This window comes from Nuphar pumila, chromosome 14, assembly GCF_984573655.1.
Source record: "Nuphar pumila chromosome 14, dmNupPumi1.hap1.1, whole genome shotgun sequence".
Lineage (NCBI taxonomy): Eukaryota > Viridiplantae > Streptophyta > Magnoliopsida > Nymphaeales > Nymphaeaceae > Nuphar > Nuphar pumila.
The window spans coordinates 61,393,648-61,399,399 of NC_143262.1; positions in this window are offsets into that span (position 1 = coordinate 61,393,648).

A 5,752-nucleotide genomic window follows, 5' to 3' on the forward strand; every position below is an offset into this window, starting at 1 on the left:
TATGGTTTAAAACAAACACCTCGTGCTTGGTATGACAGACTTAAAACGTTTTTATTAAAGACCGGATTTTCTGTAGGCATGGAAGATTCAACATTATTTGTAAAAATAGTGAATGATCATACCCTAATCGTTCAAATATATGTGGACGATATCATCTTTGGATCTACTAACAACAGTCTTTGTGAAGATTTTTCTAAGTCCATGCAGAATGAATTCAAAATGAGTATGATGGGAGAACTCACCTACTTTCTTGGACTGCATATTAAGCAAACCAAGGATGGAGTCTTCATCAATCAGTCTAAATATGCTCATGAACTTCTGAAGAGGTTCAACATGAACTCAACTGCTTCAAAAAATACTCCTATGAGCACGACTACTGTATTGGACAGAGATGAAGATGGTAAGACTGTGGATACAAAGTTATACAGAGGTATGATAGGATCACTACTTTATTTAACTGCTAGCCATCCAGATATTATGTTCAGTGTTTGCTTGTGTGCTAGATTTCAGTCAAATCCAAAAGAATCACATCTTAAAGTTGTAAAAAGAATAATGAGATATTTAAAAGGCATAATTGGTTTTGGGTTATTTTATTCAAAATCATCTACATTTTATTTAATCTCATACAGTGATGCTGACTTCGCTGGAAGTAAATCTGACAGAAAAAGGACAAGTGGAACATGTCATATGCTAGGGCACTCACTAGTTTCATAGTTCAGTAAGAAACAAAACTGTGTTTCATTATCAACTACTAAAGCTGAAGACATAGCTGCAAGACTAGCATGTACACAGGTCATCTGGATGAGACAAACCTTAAAAGATTTTGGTTTAAAATTTGAAAATACAACTATTTTCTGTGATGATACTATTGCTATAAACTTATCTAAAAATCCTATTTTACACTCACGAACTAAGCATATTCAAATTAGACACCACTTTTTAAGAGAACAAGTCCTAAACAACATAATCAAACTAGAATTTATACCCACTAATAAACAATTAGCAAACATTTTCACTAAACCTTTAAAAAATGAAGACTTTATAAGAATTAGAAGAGAGTTAGGAATTTGTAAATTAAGTGATTTATAAATCCATATGACCAATTAGAATAAAGTAAAATTAGTCTACACGAGTTCACCTTTTCAAATAATAAAATTTAGCTACAAACTTTATTTAACAAAATCTTAAAGCTTAACCAGTAAGAATGTTAAAAACACTTTATGTCAAATCATCGTTTGTCTTCTTACATTCATTTACTAATTGCTTTTTAGACTATCATCAAAATCGAGTGTTTATCTTTCTTGTCATATTTTGTCTTCATTCCCTTCTACCACATTTTTCAAAGTTAATGCTTTATGTCATATATCATTTCTCTCAAAGTACATTCACCTCTATGACCAATTACCATTTACACCTCTCTGTAAAAACTCATACAAAATCTCATTCTCGACAAAACTGTCTTTCCTCTTATATTTTTTTAAGTGTCCTTCTCATTGGTCTCATCCTTCTCCTTTCTCTCTCTCTCATCTACGAAATCTGAATCCACCTTTTTGTCATCTCAAAACCACGGATTTGGCCCCTTTACAAGATATGAAAACCTCATTTTTTATTTTCTAAAACTATGAACTCTTTCATATCGAGTTTCTTAAAAACTATGTCTTTTAAATATATTTTAATTCTAGACAATCATGACATTACTTTATGTCATTCATCATATCAATCATCAATTATTTTTGTCCTCTTCTCCATTCATATCTTATTCAAAAATCCATGTATAACATCACTTTTTTTTTATGTCTACTCTTGCTCCTTCCATGCCTATCTATAAAAACTACTTTTAATATAAGCAATCATCACTCTTCTCTCATTAGTCCTTTTTGAAATTCCACTAGAGGGGGGGTAAATAGTGAAATATGAAATAGATCGATAAATTAAAAAATAAATGCAATAAGGCACAACACATAAAACACAGGATTTATAGTGGTTCGGTCGAGTCACTGACCTACATCCAGTCCCCAAGCAAAACACTTGAGCTTTTCACTATAACATCCGAGTTACCGGATAAATAGTACAACACTCTCTTCCTCAGAGGTCTTCTTCTCTCAACAGAGTAGGGGAACACCCTCTTCCACAGAGGTCACCCTCTTCAACAAAGGTCTTCTTCTCTCAACAGAGAAGGAAAATACCCTCTTTCACAGAAGTTTAGTTCTTTCAACAAAGAAAGAATACAGTGAATAACAGAAAGTTACAATACTTCCTATAGAACCTTCAAAATGATATGAATGCACGAATGAAGGATTCTCAGAATGTTTTGTTCTTTTCACTCAGATGATTCTCTTTGTCAAAGAGCTATTCTTGACTTTTTCTCTTTCTTTTCTCTTTCTTTTTCTAAGCTCTCTTTTTCAAATATCGAATAGGATTTTTTCTCGTTGTAAGCTCACATGTCCCTATTTAAAGAACTATTTTGTTTGTGTTTATATAGCCTTCAAAAAATAGTCGTTGCCCTTTTTGAAATGATTGTCTTTTTGGGATGTGAGATGTCAAGTCATTTTCAAAAACAACTTTATGTATTTTTCGAAAAAGTCTTCTTTCTATAAGTGTAGTATTTGGGGTAGACTATTCGTTGTAGTATTTTAGGTATGATTATTTCATGTAAAAAGTCTATTTTCATAATAAATGATGTGTAGTACATTGAACGTTGGATTTTAAACCATCAATGTAGTTTTGTCTTTATTCAAATTAATGATTTGTAGTACTTTAGTATTTTATTTAGAAATCGTCACTTCTTTACTTAAATGGGTGTAAGTACAATAAATGCTTTGAGTTCTTTATTATGTAAATAGTCATATCTAAAAAAATACTTTATGATGTGCTACTTAATGTCTACAGAGAGAATGAAGACTTTAAGCAAGTCGACATTCTTGAGTGGGGTTAAGTTAGTCATTTCTAAAAAAGTTTTTAAGGTGGTATTTAATGTTTTATCAAAAAAATGATGACTTTAAGTAAGTCAACATTCTTGAGTTGTATAAAGTAACTAAAGTCTTTTCTAAACATATTATAATATTAGTTTTCTTTATTTAGTTCAACTAGCCGATTTTTATGTTTGTCTTTTTCCTTACATACTTGAAATCATTACTTTTTATTTCTTTTCAAGTTGTCTTATACATGATAGAAGGTACAATTAATGCTTTTGAAATCATGAGCTATTATATCTTGTCAAAATACCTTTTTCATAAAAGTTTTAAGAAGGTACAATGATTAGATTTCAAAAAGGTGCTTTTTGAAAATGTCGTATACTTTTATGAAACATAGCTTTTGTGAATAAGTGGCTTGTATGATAAAAGCATGTAATATGTAATATGCATGCTTCTGAAGGTTTTTTTACATATGACTCTAAAGAAGAAAAAAATCTTCATCTTGAAGTAGCTGATCTCTTTTGATGATCTTTAAGAATGAATGACCCATCAAGCTTTTTCTTCAGGGAGTATGATTGCACCAAGGTTGTACTTGAGCAGGAGGTATGCATCCTTTTTGGGTGAATTAACCTTTCATCAAATACTCGTTAAATACATGACAAATCATATCCAGTCATAATATAACATTATTCATGAAGGCATATTATCATATCATATATGACAGTGTATCATATTGTGTGTCATCAAAACATAGTTTCTCATCATTCTCCTCCTTTTTGATGATGACAAAATATGCTCCCCCTGTCAAAAAAGCCATTATGCATAGTAATAATAATATATAAAAAAATGCATAAAAAATGTAGAAAAATGTTAGAGTATTTTTCTCCAATATTGGAGACAGGTTTTTCTCCCCCTTTGTCATGGACAAAAAGGAGGGGATCAGAGTATAAAAGTTATTACAGACCAATAAAAAAACAGTTCATTTTGAGCCGGATGAGGGGTGAAACTTCTGAAGCAATGCATCTTGGCCGATTTTCAGAGATTCGAAGGCTTGATGCAGAGATGCTTGACTCTTCAGAAGAAGATCCTGGGTGTTCTGTACATCGACAATTGCTGAGAAGAAGTCGAGTTCGGAAGTTGCTGCTGGATGTGCTTCTTGAGGGCCTTCGTCATCAGAGTTGAGTTGAGGGGACTCTTTCTCAGGGAGGGAGGAGTCATCAAAAGTGTGGTTGGAGTAGTAGACGACATCGGTTTCAAGACGTATTTTGAAGTATTGAAGGATAAGGGTGATGAGGTACTCAAAAGGAAGAGAGCGAAAAGAGCAAAAGTTAATCATGTTATTAAAGATGACACTGGACCAGTTTATTGGAAAGACACATAAGATTGCATAGAGAAGGAGTGAGATTTCATTGGCAATAAATCCCTTAGAAGGCGACTTAGGGACTACATTTGAGAAATGGATCTGTCACAACAACAGAGCATGAGGCTTCAAGTTGCTTATGTGCCACGGAAGATGGGTTGAGCGAGTGAAGAGGAGGATTTTCTTAAACACAGTTCGGTCGATAGGAACTATGTTAGGGAGCTCAATTCCATAGGAAGAGATATTTAGAATGTAGCCTAACTGAAAAATGTTAAAGGAGATGACTTTTCCATGAATCATGGAAGTGATAGTGAAGTGGTCGTGGTCGACTGAAAGATTGGTGTAGAAAACTTTGATGAGATATGGCTAAATGGTCATAGATTGGGGAGAGGCTAAGACATGAATAAATTCGGACAGTGAAGTTTGTAGATCAAATGATGGAAAAGCTTCAAGATGAACTAACTTGCCGGTTTGGATGGGCATGGAGCTAATGGAATGATATGTGTGAATGAGATCTGGAAATCTCAGATCCGAAGCTTCAATCATGTTGATGTCGGATGATCTTGAAGAGGAGGCCATTTTCAAAGGGTTTGAGAGAATGAAAGCTTTTGAAAGAAAATAAGGACTTGGAGAGGGTAAAGGCTTGAAGGATGATAGAGATTCGAGTAAATTGGTGAGGGATGAATCAATCTATTAAATAGAAAGAAGAAAATAATTATGATAAGAAGTGAGTGACATTTGAATTTTAGATTTTAGTTGAAAAGAGAATACGTGAGTTGTAATTTAAAGCTCATGTGAATGATAGATCAAATCATTATTTGGAGGATAGTGTTGATAGAATAATTTTAAACATTATTTTTCTACTTAAGGAAATTTTTATAGTGTGAGAGTTTGTCGATGTTGTGATGTGAGACACAACTTGAGTATGGAGTGTTTTATGAGAATAAGATGGGATGAAAGAGTAAGCTTAAAGAGGAGTGTTCTTTGATAGATTTTGAAGATATTCATGGGATGTTGTGATGAGTAAAGGCAATTCGTGAAAAGAAGGTGAAAGAGTATTATAGAGCCATATCATGTGAGATGAATAATGGCCTAATAAAACAAACAACTTTAAATGATCTTTTACTTTATGAGAAAGTATTCTAAATTCGTGAAAGATAAATTTAGAAGAAGACAAAAGACATACATGAGTGAGGAGTAATGATTTATTATATAAGAAATATTTTATGGATATGCGTGGAAGGAGTGAGAATAGAAATAAAGAAAGGGTGATGTTCTATATGAATTTAGGGTGAGATAAAAAAGGACAAAAAAAACTTGATGGTTGATATGAGATGAGTGACATAAAGCAATGTCATGATTGACATGAATTGATGTTTGTAGAGAAACTCGATTGGAGGTAGTCCATAGTTTTTTAAAAAAATGTGTAAAGGAGTTAAAGTCAAGAATGGAGGCTCAATTCGTATGATAGAGAGAG